This window comes from Procambarus clarkii, chromosome 48 (genome assembly GCF_040958095.1).
Source record: "Procambarus clarkii isolate CNS0578487 chromosome 48, FALCON_Pclarkii_2.0, whole genome shotgun sequence".
Taxonomy (NCBI): Eukaryota; Metazoa; Arthropoda; class Malacostraca; order Decapoda; family Cambaridae; genus Procambarus; species Procambarus clarkii.
This window is the reverse complement of record NC_091197.1, coordinates 19503874-19520088: the sequence shown is the minus strand read 5'-3', so window position 1 is coordinate 19520088 and position 16215 is coordinate 19503874.

The window sequence follows — 16215 nt, the reverse complement described above, 5'->3', positions numbered from 1 at the left end:
GATTTCCAGTTGCAGTGACGTCATGAATAATATATTAATGCCTTACCAGACTCTGGGGCACACATGTGTAATGCCCGTGAGGATGTTACAGCAGGCCAGGTGGGAGAGGGAGAGAGAGAGAGAGAGAGAGAGAGAGAGAGAGAGAGAGAGAGAGAGAGAGAGAGAGAGAGAGAGAGAGAGAGAGAGAGAGAAAGAAAGAGAGAGAGAGAGAGGGAGGGAGAGAGAGAGAGAGAGAGAGAGAGAGAGAGAGAGAGAGAGAGAGAGAGAGAGAGAGAGAGAGAGAGAGAGAGAGAGAGAGAGAGAGAGAGAGAGAGAGAGAGGGAGGGAGAGAGAGAGAGAGAGAGAGAGAAAGAGAGAGAGAGAGAGAGAGGGAGAGAGAGAGGGAGAGAGAGAGGGAGAGAGAGAGAGAGAGAGAGAGAGAGAGAGAGAGAGAGAGAGAGAGAGAGAGAGAGAGAGAGAGAGAGAGAGAGAGAAAGAGAGAGAGGAAGGGAGAGAGAGAGAGAGAGAGAGAAAGAGAGAGAGGAAGGGAGAGAGAGAGAGAGAGAGAGAGAGAGAGAGAGAGAGAGAGAGAGAGAGAGAGAGAGAGAGAGAGAGAGAGAGAGAGAAAGAGAGAGAGGGAGAGAGAGAGAGAGAGAGAGAGAGAGAGAGAGAGAGAGAGAGAGAGAGAGAGAGAGAGAGAGAGAAAGAGAGAGAGGGAGAGAGAGAGAGAGAGAGAGAGAGAGAGAGAGAGAGAGAGAGAGAGAGAGAGAGGGAGAGAGAGAGAGAGAGAGAGAGAGAGAGAGAGAGAGAGAGAGAGAGAGAGAGAGAGAGAGAGAGAGGGAGAGAGAGAGGGAGAGAGAGAGAGAGAGAGAGAGAGAGAGAGAGAGAGAGAGAGAGAGAGAGAGAGAGAGAGAGAGAGAGAGAGAGAGAGAGAGAGAAAGAGAGAGAGAGAGAGAGAAAGAGAGAGAGAGAGAGAGAAGAGAGAGAGAGAGAGAGAGAGAGAGAGAGAGAGAGAGAGAGAGAGAGAGAGAGAGAGAGAGAGAGAGAGAGAGAGAGAGAGAGAGAGAGAGAGAGAAAAGAGAGACTTAAAGATAGAAATATATTTGAACTTGACTTGAGATTTGAACATAAAAAATAGATACAGAAACACACACACAGAAATGTGTAGGTGAGATGTTCAAGATACTTGTGTCAGACACAACACACATGTCTTTGTCATTATCAGTTACCTCACCTGTTTCTGTTTTCAAGGGCACAGTCTTCTTCATTTATTATATATCTGTAGAAAATAAATGGTGTAATTTTATTTTTTGAGTGGGGGGGGGGGAATACTGTGCCGTCTCTTATAATAATTTTCACAGAACTCATTATCACTCATCATACATAAAACAGAGCTCATCATCACACGATGTTTGCCACATCTAAACACCTTGTCTCTGGTGTCACTTAGCTCTACTCACCATAGACACCTGGCTCACCATAGACACCTGGCTCACCATAGACACCTGGCTCACCATAGACACCTGGCTCACCATCTTTCACTCTTCCCACGTCAGAGTTGAACTATGTTCACATTTTGATATTGAAATAAGTTTATTGAGCCATAAATACACAGGGATGAGGGAGCCCAAGCTGTTCTCACACCCGTTCTGTACAACGTGTTCATGCTATGTGTTCAGTACAACGTGTTCATGCTATGTGTTCAGTACAACGTGTTCAGTACAACGTGTTCATGCTATGTGTTCAGTACAACGTGTTCAGTACAACGTGTTCATGCTATGTGTTCAGTACAACGTGTTCAGTACAACGTGTTCATGCTATGTGTTCAGTACACATTCTATGTGTTCAGAATGTTGTTATTGTTCACATTAGCATGCATTTCATCGCCCGCATCCATTACATTCTCACAGTATTCTTACAAATAACAATACATAACCAACATTAATATTGGTTAATGTTAATACTAACATTAACACCCGCTAACATTAATACTCATTAATATTAATATCTGGCTGACACAAATATCTCGTTACTATATCATGCTAATATTAACACTATTGACATAATACCGGTTATTTAATTCTGATTTTTTGTGGTTTGGTGATAACAGGTTTGAGTGAGACTGGTGTCACTCAGCTGACTGTGTTGTCCCAACTTTATAAACAAAGGTTATAACTGATGGAACATAGGGATTGTTTTTTAATACTAAATACAGTGAGGGATTTATGACCCTGAACCGTTTGTAGGGTACGGTGGTCAACCCATAGAGTAGGTCAACCCATAGAGGTCAACCCATAGAGGTCAACCCATAGAGGTCAACCCATAGAGTAGGTCAACCCATAGAGGTCAACCCATAGAGGTCAACCCATAGAGTAGGTCAACCCATAGAGGTCAACCCATAGAGTAGGTCAACCCATAGAGGTCAACCCATAGAGGTCAACCCATAGAGTAGGTCAACCCATAGAGGTCAACCCATAGAGGTCAACCCATAGAGTAGGTCAACCCATACAGGTCAACCCATAGAGGAGGTCAACCCATAGAGGTCAACCCATAGAGGTCAACCCATAGAGTAGGTCAACCCATACAGGTCAACCCATAGAGGAGGTCAACCCATAGAGGTCAACCCATAGAGGTCAACCCATAGAGTAGGTCAACCCATAGAGGTCAACCCATAGAGTAGGTCAACCCATAGAGGTCAACCCATAGAGGAGGTCAACCCATAGAGGTCAACCCATAGAGTAGGTCAACCCATAGAGGAGGTCAACCCATAGAGGAGGTCAACCCATAAAGCTCAACCCATAAAGCTCAACCCATAATGATCAACCCATAAAGCTCAACCCATAATGATCAACCCATAAAGCTCAACCCATAATGATCAACCCATAAAGCTCAACCCATAATGATCAACCCATAAAGCTCAACCCATAATGATCAACCCATAATGATCAACCCATAATGATCAACCCATATAGATCAACCCATAATGATCAACCCATAAAGATCAACCCATAATGATCAACCCATAAAGCTCAACCCATAAAGATCAACCCATAATGATCAACCCATAATGATCAACCCATAAAGATCAACCCATAAAGCTCAACCCATAAAGATCAACCCATAAAGGTCAACCCATAAAGATCAACCCATAAAGATCAACCCATAAAGGTCAACCCATAAAGATCAACCCATAGAAGAGGTCAACTCATAGAGGCTCTCGCGCGTACACTTTCTTGCCAACGTGTACGTTAGTTCAGCGTCAGGTACGAGTGTGTGACTGTACGTAACACAGTGTGACTGTACGTAACACAGTGTGACTGTACGTAACACAGTGTGACTGTACGTAACACAGTGTGACTGTACGTAACACAGTGTGACTGTACGGAACACAGTGTGACTGTACGGAACACAGTGTGACTGTACGTAACACAGTGTGACTGTACGTAACACAGTGTGACTGTACGTAACACAGTGTGACTGTGCGTAACACAGTGTGACTGTGCGTAACACAGTGTGACTGTGCGTAACACAGTGTGACTGTGCGTAACACAGTGTGACTGTGCATAACACAGTGTGACTGTGCGTAACACAGTGTGACTGTGCGTAACACAGTGTGACTGCACGTAACACAGTGTGACTGCACGTAACACAGTGTGACTGCACGTAACACAGTGTGACTGCACGTAACACAGTGTGACTGCACGTAACACAGTGTGACTGCACGTAACACAGTGTGACTGCACGTAACACAGTGTGACTGCACGTAACACAGTGTGACTGCACGTAACACAGTGTGACTGCACGTAACACAGTGTGACTGCACGTAACACAGTGTGACTGCACGTAACACAGTGTGACTGCACGTAACACAGTGTGACTGCACGTAACACAGTGTGACTGTACGTAACACAGTGTGACTGTACGTAACACAGTGTGACTGTACGGAACACAGTGTGACTGTACGGAACACAGTGTGACTGTACGTAACACAGTGTGACTGTACGTAACACAGTGTGACTGTACGGAACACAGTGTGACTGTACGTAACACAGTGTGACTGTACGTAACACAGTGTGACTGTACGTAACACAGTGTGACTGTACGTAACACAGTGTGACTGTACGTAACACAGTGTGACTGTACGTAACACAGTGTGACTGTACGTAACACAGTGTGACTGTACGTAACACAGTGTGACTGTACGTAACACAGTGTGACTGTACGTAACACAGTGTGACTGTACGTAACACAGTGTGACTGTACGTAACACAGTGTGACTGCACGTAACACAGTGTGAATGTACGTAACACAGTGTGACAACACCGTAACACAGTGTGACAACACCGTAACACAGTGTGACAACACCGTAACACAGTGTGACTGCACGTAACACAGTGTGACAACACCGTAACACAGTGTGACAACACCGTAACACAGTGTGACTGTACGTAACACAGTGTGACTGCACGTAACACAGTGTGACAACACCGTAACACAGTGTGACTGTACGTAACACAGTGTGACTGCACGTAACACAGTGTGACAACTACGTAACACAGTGTGACAACACCGTAACACAGTGTGACTGTACGTATCACAGTGTGACTGCACGTAACACAGTGTGACAACACCGTAACACAGTGTGACTGCACGTAACACAGTGTGACAACACCGTAACATAGTGTGACAACACCGTAACACAGTGTGACTGTACGTAACACAGTGTGACTGCACGTAACACAGTGTGACAACACCGTAACACAGTGTGACTGTACGTAACACAGTGTGACTGCACGTAACACAATGTGACAACACCGTAACACAGTGTGACAACACCGTAACACAGTGTGACAACACCGTAACACATTGTGTGACTGTACGTAACACAGTGTGACTGCACGTAACACAGTGTGACAACACCGTAACACAGTGTGACAACACCGTAACACAGTGTGACTGTACGTAACACAGTGTGACTGCACGTAACACAGTGTGACAACACCGTAACACAGTGTGACAACACCGTAACACAGTGTGACTGTACGTAACACAGTGTGACTGCACGTAACACAGTGTGACAACACCGTAACACAGTGTGACAACACCGTAACACAGTGTGACAACACCGTAATACAGTGTGACTGCACGTAACACAGTGTGACAACACCGTAACACAGTGTGACTGCACGTAACACAGTGTGACAACACCGTAACACAGTGTGACAACACCGTAACACAGTGTGACTGCACGTAACACAGTGTAACAACACCGTAACACAGTGTGACTGTACGTAACACAGTGTGACAACACCGTAACACAGTGTGAATGTACGTAACACAGTGTGACAACACCGTAACACAGTGTGACTGCACGTAACACAGTGTGACAACACCGTAACACAGTGTGAATGTACGTAACACAGTGTGACAACACCGTAACACAGTGTGACAACACCGTAACACAGTGTGACAACACCGTAATACAGTGTGACTGCACGTAACACAGTGTGACAACACCGTAACACAGTGTGACTGCACGTAACACAGTGTGACAACACCGTAACACAGTGTGACTGTACGTAACACAGTGTGACAACACCGTAACACAGTGTGACTGCACGTAACACAGTGTGACAACACCGTAACACAGTGTGACTGTACGTAACACAGTGTGACTGTACGTAACACAGTGTGACAACACCGTAACACAGTGTGACTGTACGTAACACAGTGTGACAACACCGTAACACAGTGTGACTGCACGTAACACAGTGTGACAACACCGTAACACAGTGTGACTGTACGTAACACAGTGTGACTGTACGTAACATAGTGTGACAACACCGTAACACAGTGTGACTGTACGTAACACTGTGACAACACCGTAACACAGTGTGACTGCACGTAACACAGTGTGACAACACCGTAACACAGTGTGACAACACCGTAACACAGTGTAACAACACCGTACCCATGGTTACGGTGCGGGGAGACGTACTCACCTTGCGTACTCACCTATTTGTGCTGCGGGATCAAACATTAGCTCTTGGACCCTTCTTTTCTCTCTGCCACTTGTCTAATGCAATGACCCCTGACCTATTTCCATGTCTTATCTAATGTTATCAATGGTGTTACGGCCTCTATGGCCTGCTCCTGCAGGTCGTGCTATATTCTCACTACTCTTGAACTACACCTTACTTTGCTCCTCAGCTCTCTCTTGCCTATTTCTTGCCTGTCTCTACTTTCTCATCACAATCGACTTGAGAATGGTCCAGGACGGACCGAAACGTCGTCGTCCCTTCACCTTCTAGTGTGTGGTCTGGTCAACATGTCTAATATCCCAATGAATCACCGAGTTTTGAGCTCCCAGCCTTACCCTCTTGTTCTACGGGTGTTCAATGTGAACGTTAACTCTTTGTGAACATCTGATTCATTGTGAACATTTCTGAAGCATATATAGTTTGGGACCTTCCACAGCGTATGTAAGGTTTTGGCCCTACTGTGGCATATGTAAGATTCGGCCGCCCCTGGCATATGTAAGGTTTGGGCGTCCCTAGCAAATGTAAGGTTCGGCCGCCCCTGGCATATGTAAGGTTCGCCTGCCCCTGGCATATGTAAGGTTCGGCCGTCCCTGGCATATGTACGGTTCGGCTGCCCCTGGCATATGTAAGGTTCGGCCGCCCCTGGCATATGTAAGGTTCGGCCGGCCCTGGCATATGTAAGGTTCGGCTGCCCCTGGCATATGTAAGGTTCGGCCGCCCCTGGCATATGTTAGGTTCGGCCGCCCCTGGCATATGTAAGGTTCGGCCGTCCCTGGCATATGTACGGTTCGGCTGCCCCTGGCATATGTAAGGTTCGGCCGTCCCTGGCATATGTACGGTTCGGCTGCCCCTGGCATATGTAAGGTTCGGCCGCCCCTGGCATATGTAAGGTTCGGCCGCCCCTGGCATATGTAAGGTTCGGCCGCCCCTGGCATATGTAAAGCATGGAGCCTTCAATACGATATACACCACTTGGAGGACTAAGGGTTCCATAGTCAAGTTATGGTTCGCGTTCATCAATAGCAGCGTTAAACCGTGAAAATAACACAAATCTATTTTTTCCCTAGATAAAGTTTGGTCGGCTGTGTATACTTGTAACTCGCTGACACGCTGTTTGTTTACTGGGTGGAGCATCTTGCACGGTCTTACATTGCAAATGATACTTATGGCTCAAACCCAAATTATCTGACGTTGTTATGTTGATTTAGGAGCTTTAAAAACACACAAGCATCGTGGGAGTTCCACTGTCAGAAGAAGTTGTCTTACAGCACAATATTCAAACTCTCCTTGCCAAGTAGTAAGAATATATCAACGTCTTCCAGAGCCTCTGACGGAGCTGGAGCCAGATGGCCCGAGGGGACACCGGCAGCGCCTCCAAGCACCTGCCGGATTCCTCCAAAACACCGTTCAGAGCCCTACAAGGACCCTCTATACCCCTCCAAGGCCCCACCAGACTGTCCCAGTATCAAACCGAAAAGCGTAAAACTCTGTCAAGTTGCCTGTGTTTCCGAGCGATACAGCTTCAGGCTTCGTAGCAATCCGAGGAGGTGGAGAGAGGCGTCGTGCAGTGATATCGGAACCCAATGTTCACCAAACAGTGGCTCGGAGAATGGGATGAGCGGGAGAGCAGCACACTTGCCGCTCAACACAGCATACATCACACGGACTGAACCTATTTCGCTCTCAAAAAATATTCATATACAGCGAGAGGTGAACCCCATTTTTCAGTGTAGCTAACTCAGTGAATATTCTTTGGGAAATATATATATATTCACTGAGCTAACTCAGTGAATATACTTTCCGAAGTATACTTGCTCTCAGTAAGCGTATGCCGCGCCCATGAGGCACAGCTCATCAAGCTAACAAGAAACTAAATGCAAATGAATACATTTCTGAATATGAAAATTTAAATGTGTCGGATTGTGGTTAATTCAAATAAACAATTTTACATTATTTCTCCTTAGTCTCTCCCTCTACTGTCCTCTTCATGTTGCACGCTATATGTTACACGCTATATACCCCCTTCCCATCCCTCTTCCCCTCCCACTTCTCCCTCTCGCTAAGCGTGTCTGGAAGGGAAGGTTACCAAGAGACTTGCTCATTACAGCAGCACCACCTCGTGTGATCATCTCCTTGTACACAGATACATGTGATGTGTCCTATAGCACCTGGGAGACCTGTAGCACCCGCCTGGACCCCCTAACTTCAGGACTAAGGTCTGCAGGACTCGTCTGGGACGCTTCCTCTGGGACCAGGACTAGTGGGACAAGTCACGGAGTCTCACATGTGACACTTAGCATAGAAATCAGGACCTGTAGGTCATTCAGGAGTCCTTCAATTGGAGATCAGAACATCTGGGGACCCATATTGGCCCCCAACATGGGGACCAGGACCTGTAGACCCACATGGGCCCTTTACTAGGGGACCAGGAGGGCCCGACACATCCCTCTACCCGGGTACCAGGACCTGCAGCACCCGCCTGAGGGACAAGGACACCACGCGTCTCCACCCCACAACTTCCTCACCTGAATTCATCTTGAAAATCGGCGACGGTCGTAACTACCAGCCAGAGTCCTCAGGCGACTGCAAGTCGGGCGTGACACTTGAATACATTACAAGTTTGTCTCCAGGAGCCGTGACTAGCAAGCAAGACCTCAAGTGAGCATTAACGACGCCTTCATCTAGCGGCATTTATTTGCTAACAACCCGTGAACTCTGGCAGGCAGACGGGCACGAACGAGTTGGGAATTCTGTTGAGCGGGTGGCGGGCGTGGCTGTGTTTGCTGAGCCATCTCCTGGTCGTTACTGCCAGGGGGACGCTGCTGGCTGTTTGACCAAGATTTTTCGGGATTTTTGGAACGTGTTTTTGGGCAAGATGCTGGTGGGCGTGTTGGGGGGGGGGGGTGTAGTGGTGGTGAAGTGGTAGTATGTATTCACCTAGCATTCGAGTCTCTAGCTGTGGCTAGGGGGGTGCAAGATCTAGCTCCAGGGTCACCAACTTTTGACTGTTGTATCTGGAGCATTTATACCCCTAGATGTTGTAGCCTTATTGTCGTGCTTGTTAATGAAACTGTGAGAGGTGGAGGTGGCTTCCACCACCTCAATCTCAAGATCATTTCACTTTATCTCTTGTACTTGGCCAAAAGTCGAGCAGCCTCAGCCTACCTCTCAAGTCTGTCCAGGTCAGTATCAAGTATTCCACAACCTTCTTCTGTTCATATCTCTCTCATATATATGTGATTAGTGTGTGTGTATGTGTATGTGTGTGTGTGTGTGTGATTAGTGTGTGTGTGTGTGTGTGTGTGTGATTAGTGTATGTGTGTGTGTGTGTGTGTGTGTGTGTGTGTGTGTGTGTGTGTGTGTGTGTGTGTGTACTCATCTAGTGGGACTTGCAGGGTCGAGCATCTGCTCTTAATGATGGCCTTTTGACCTTAAACAGTTTTATGCAGCGACTTTTCCACTCGTGTTCGTATCACATTGATATAAAAGCTGTGTATGGTACTGACTTAAACACCTTCCTTATATCCTTTGTTCCACACGTTTACGACTCTTAGGCCGAGAAGGTTTATTTTTCTGGCATCTCTATGACTCCTTTGTTTTCCCGTTTCCAGTTATGTCCTCTCATTCTATTGTTATATAATGTGAACCTCCCCCCGTATTATCTTTTAGGTCGTTATCATGTCTGCTCAATTCCTTCCTTCCTCCCTTGTAGTGAGGTCCAGTTCCCTCAGACTTTCTTCATAGCTCAGTCCATTCAGTTCAGAAACGAGTCTTATTGCTTATTTTGTCTTTTTAAGTTTCTTGTTTTGTTTTGTGTTCCTTATGGTAGAAATTTAATGTCTGTGTGTTTTCTAAGTTTAGCTGCAGGACCCGCCTCTCTAACCGTCTCTTGTCTCACTCCAGACCTATTGTTCTCGTCCTCTCTCTCTCTCTCTCTCATCAAGTGATGTACAGGTTCCCGAGCCTACTGCACTCTATCATATCTACATTTGAAACTGTGTATGGAGTCAGCCTCCACAACATCACTGCGTAATGCATTCCATTTACTAACTACTCTCACACAGAAAAAAATTATAATGTCTCTGTGGCGCATTTGGGTACTAAGTTTACCACCTGCGTCCCCTTGCGCATGTACCACCCGTGTTAAATAAGCTTTTTCTGCTCTATTAATTCCGCTGATAATCTTGTATCTGGTGATCATGTCTCCCCTAACTCTTGTGTCTTCCAGCGACGTGAGGTTTAGTTCCCGTAGTTTTTCTTCGAAGCTCATACCCCTCAACTCGGGTACTAGTCTGGTGACAAACCTTTGAATCTTCTCCAATTTAGTCTTGTACTTGACATGTTACGGACTCCATGTTGGAGCTGCGTACTCCAGGACTGGGCTGACATACGTGGTTATCTTGAGATGATTTCGGGGCTTTAGTGTCCCCGCGGCCCGGTCCTCGGCCAGGCCTCCACCCCCAGAAAGCAGCCCGTGACAGCTGACTAACTCCCAGGTACCAATTTACTGCTAGGTAACAAGAGCATCAGGGTGAAAGAAACTCTGCCCATCGTTTCTCGCCGGCGCCCGGGATCGAACACGGGACCACAGGCTCACGCGTCCAGTGTTCTGTCCGCTCAGCCACCGGCTCCCACAAATACAAGTATATATATATATACAAGTGGCATACAAGGTTCTGAATGATTCCTTACACAAGTTACTAAAGGCAGTTCTTATGTTGGCCAACCTGGCATATCTGCCTTTTGATATGGGCTTCAGGGAACAGGTCTGGCGTCATATCATTCTACAGGTCTTTCTCTCTCCCTGATTTTTAACAAATTTCATCTCCCAAATGGTACCTTGTATCTGGCCTCTTGCTCAATACACCTTTTTTCATTACTTTATATTTACTCGGGATAAACTCTAACAACCATTGTGTCCAGGTCTTCTTGAAGCCTCAAGCTGTCCTCCAATGTCTTAATCCTCCTCATGATTTTGGCATCATCAGCAAACATTGAGATGAATGGGTCTATATCCTCTGGAAGATCATTTAAGTATATCTGAAACAGGGGTAGGTACGAGTACAGAACCCAGTGGGACTCCTCTAGTGATTTCACCCCATTCTGAGACCTCACACCCCCCCCCCTTACACAGTAACTCTCTGCTATTAGGGAGGTACCTAACCTATTGGTTAGGTACTCCTACATCTATTGGAGCGACCTACCAGTTACTGTTGCCTGTTTCTCCATCTTATGATCAGGCCTTTCATGGGGTACTGTGTCAAAGACTTTTCGAAAGTCCAAGAAAATGCAGTCTACCCACCCTTCTCTTTCTTGCTCAATCTTTGTCACCTGATCGTAGAATTGTAATAATCATCTGAGGTAAGATTTACCCTCCCTGAACCCATGTTGGTGGTGTGTCACCAAGTCCCTTCTCTCCAGATGTGTTTCTAGGTTTCTCATGATCTTCAGACACAGCCCCGCTCCTGTGCCAGGAAAGTCAACTAATGGCTCACCATCACCTGTATACCTTAATGTGTGATACTTTGAACTTTTGGTTCCGAGTAGCTGTGGTGGATTTAAAGGTGCGTGTGCGTCCTCGCCTTATTTTGTTTTTGCCTGTAGGATCAAGCTTTAACACTTGGACCCCGCCTTTATAGCCACCGATAGTCTAATGCAATGACCTCTGACCTATTTCCCTATCATATCTACTTTTAAAATTAAGAATGTAAGTTGTTTCTACTTCCTGCCCCTGTAGTTCATTCCGTTTCCTCTTTCTCCACTCTGCCAACCACTCTAAGGATTTTATACGTCTCTATCATGTTTCCCTACTCACTCCTCTTTTCAAGCATAGTCAGGTTTAGTTCCTTCAGTCTCTTCTTACCACTTCCCTCACATTTCTGGGACGAGCCTCGTCACAAACTTCCGAACCTTTTCGAGTTTTCTTTCGTTTTTAAATGGTGCTGCATATTGTAAATCCGGTCTCACGTAGGTGGTCTACAACGATCTAACTGACAACATATTTATGTTCCTGAGTGATGTTCTGACTTTTGATAGGAGTTCGCTGCTGACGTTATCCTATTTTTATTATCCTCCGGAGTTAGGTTTGGTGTTATGTCCACTCCCAGGCCTTTTTGTCTAGTCGTTATAGGGAAGGTGGTTTCTCTTTATGGTGTAGTGTTCTTTAGGTCTCCTAACACCCGTTCACGTTTCCATCACTTTACACTTGCTGGTATTAAACTCCAGTAGCCATTTCTCGGACCAATTCCGCAGCTTATCTAAGTCATCTTGGAGAATATTACAATCCTCATCTGTTCCAGCACTTCTCGTTAATTTGGATCGTCTGCACAGAATGACAATTAAGACTTAAGTCCTGTAGATAGGTCATTTGCATAAATTAAAAATAGTATGGATCCAAGCAACGACCTTTGAGGCACTCTACTTAATTGTTACCCCTAAGCCAGTCTGACTTCTCGCCCCTTAATGTGACACTCTGACTCCTATCTGTTAGGTAATAACACACCCTTGTCAGTACTTTCCCACTTGCTCCCCCCCCCCCTCTACTTTGTGTAGTACTCTCTTGTGAGGGACCGTGTCAAAGGCTTTTTTGGTAGTCTAGAAGTACGCAATCTGCCCAAATTTTCACAGTCCAGCCGTATTCTCGTTACTTTACCACAAAACTTCAGTATATTTTTAATGGATGATTTTCTTCATTAAAGTCCTGTTGATGTTTGTCTACAAATCCTATTGTCTCCAGGTGTGTAACTATTCTTATCCTTATTATGTTCTGGTGGACTTTACAGGGGACACTCGTTAGTGACACCGGTCTGTAGTTTAGTGCCTCTTCTCTATCTTCTTGTCAATTGGCACCACATTTGCCTTCTTCCAGCAGCTGGGCAACTCGCCCTTTGTGTGTGTGTGACTCATTAAAAATGAATGCCAGAGTTACGCTGAGGGCCTGTGTCACTTCTCTTGACATCCATGGGGATATATTGTCTGATCCAATAGCTTTAGTTTCGTGCAGTGTTGCTAGATCTGTCTTCGTCAGTCTGCCAATATCTGCCAGTCTCACCTCTAGGGTTACCTCCTCTCCTAACACTGGAAGCAGCTCAGTTTTGACACTTCAGGAAGCAAGGGTGTAGTACCTCGCAGATTTCCTCATTTCCTCTATACAGAATTTACCTTCAGTGTTTTGTAAACTTCTTGTTGTCATTTTCTCTTATAACTGTGTAATTGTTTTCTTTGGTTATCTTTGTTTCTTTGGTTTAAAAGTAATATAATTTTCGTAGTTCTTTCCGATATTCTTGTTATATCTATGTACATAGGCTGCAAGCTTCATTGCATCTATTCCGTTTCCTTCTTTCCTTTGGTTTCTGTACTTCTGGCCACAGAGCCAGAGCCACAGAGCCAGAGCTACAGAGCCACAGCCACAGAGCCAGAGCCAGAGCCACAGAACCAAAGATCCAGAGCCACAGAGCCAGAGCCACAAAGCCAGAGCCACAGAGCCACAGTCACAGAGCCAGAGCCACAGAGCCAGAGATCCAGAGCCACAGAGTCTGAGCTACAGAGCCAGAGCCATAGAGCCAGAGAGCTCAGCCTCCCAGGTATCGGGCCACATTACTATGTCATCAGGTGATAATGAGAGGCAGCTACCCGTGGCCTCCAGCCTGACGTTCACCTCCACACATAAATACCTTCGCACTGTCTGCTCGTCAGGGCCTAATGGCCTCGTTTAATAATTAACGCAATATTCAGTTTCTTAAATTGACAGCCGGGACCCAACTTCCGTCCATTAAAACACTGTGAGCCAAGTGTCGCCGCTCGTCGCTCTAAATGACAGCGGTTGACGATAAAATATGTAGTGCTTCTACATAATGAGAACACTATAGTGTGATGTATCAATGATGACATCTCTGGAGCAGTGCGGCGGTATCGAACCTGCGTCCTCCCTGATGCGAACGTTAACCCATGGACCACGCAGCCCGTCCTCATCAACACAGCAGACCGTCTTCATCAACACAGCAGACCGTCCTCATCAACACAGCAGCCCGTCCTCATCAACACAGCAGCCCGTCCTCATCAACACAGCAGCCCATCCTCATCAACACAGCAGCCCGTCCTCATCAACACAGCAGACCGTCCTCATCAACACAGCAGACCGTCCTCATCAACACAGCAGACCGTCCTCATCAACACAGCAGCCCGTCCTCATCAACACAGCAGCCCATCCTCATCAACACAGCAGCCCATCCTCATCAACACAGCAGACCATCCTCATTAATACAGGAGCCCATCCTCATCAATACAGCAGCCCATCCTCATCAACACAGCAGCCCGTCCTCATCAACACAGCAGATCGTCTTCATCAACACAGCAGACCGTCCTCATCAACACAGCAGCCCGTCCTCATCAACACAGCAGCCCGTCCTCATCAACACAGCAGCCCATCAACACAGCAGCCCATCCTCATCAACACAGCACACCATCCTCATTAATACAGCAGCCCATCCTCATCAACACAGCAGCCCATCCTCATCAACACAGCAGCCCGTCCTCATCAACACAGCAGCCCGTCCTCATCAACACAGCAGCCCATCCTCATCAATACAGCAGCCCGTCCTCATCAACACAGCAGCCCGTCCTCATCAACACAGCAGCCCGTCCTCATCAACACAGCAGCCCATCAACACAGCAGCCCATCCTCATCAACACAGCAGCCCGTCCTCATCAACACAGCAGCCCGTCCTTGTGGGAAATTTTACCCACCATATCTAATTATCATCTAAGAAATGTATCATTTCTTTATCATATCTATAACATATCTAAATCGTATCAAAATCATAACAAAATCATATCCGAATCATTATAGATTCATTATACAGCTTGATCCTAGATGACAATGCCACTATGATCAAATACGCCATAGGGCCCTTTAGGTGCCTACGTGACTTTGTGCATGATCTCTCAAGGATTCAGAAGCTTCTAGAAGGATTTCTTAATTAAAAAATCTATTGGAACATTAATCGCTTCCAGTAGGGATAATAAATCGAATCCTTAATAAGAATCAGTGGTACTATCAAGTACTACTTATAATCTTTAAATCCTATATCTAATTATATTATAATCACATCTTATCTCAATCATAAGTCTAGACTGTAAAAATAATCAATCAATATTCATTGAAAGCTACCCCTTCTGAAGGGAAAGGAGGGGCATCTTGGGAACAAGAAGCGCCCACGACCATACCTCGCAGCACTACGCATTTGTTTACAACTGAGCGAACAGTGACGGATCCTTAGCGAACATTATTTGGCTCAGGACACCTTATCCAATATCTTTATCACCAGTGAATACTCTCTTGAACTGGGGGAGTACCTAGACAAGTAAAATCCCTAGAACATTTATATCTATAAGTGTAGAGTGGAGCACACAGTGACTCTTGTCTCCACCTTCACCACTTTCATTCTTTTGCAACGCAGTTAAAGAAAAATCACGTAGCAACGCTACTAGTACAACACACAGCAACGCTGTGATATAAAATATTGTGCCTAAACTCGCGACAAGAGAGTTATCAAGTCTGGCACACTGTCAGACAGGCACCCGGCAAGCAGAGAAGTATATTGAGGTTATTTTGGTATATAGTTGGCCAATTGTATGCTTGTGTGACTTTAATATTCTATAAGTCTGTCTGTCGGTTATAAAGCGAGGCAACGCCTCATATCTTAGTAAGTTTATTAATATTGTAGGGCAGCAGTAGAATCTTTATCCAAGCACTAGACCTCATGAGGGTCCATTATGTGAGAAAAGATTCAGCCGCAATAAATAAACAAGACCTCATAAGAGTTCATGGTGTTGGAAGAGATTCAGTCAGGCTGACTGTACATCATCACATAAATTGAATATAAATACATCTGTATATATACTTGAATATATAAATTAAGTTAACAATTGCTTGCTTAGTTATTTTTTAAGTTATCATATAAGTTCATTTAATTAAATATAATTTCTAGTACTAAGTAACAGTACTTAGACTATATTTAAAGTCATTTATTATACTTTTACAATTTAAATTGTTGTTTATAGTATAAGAATATATTGGCTGTTAATAGTTATGGTGCTAGGCTAGACTATGTACATGTTTAAATCTCTGATTTAAAGAGAGCCAGTGTTCAGCATTGAACTGAATTTATTAAATCTTATCCTTGTATAACATACA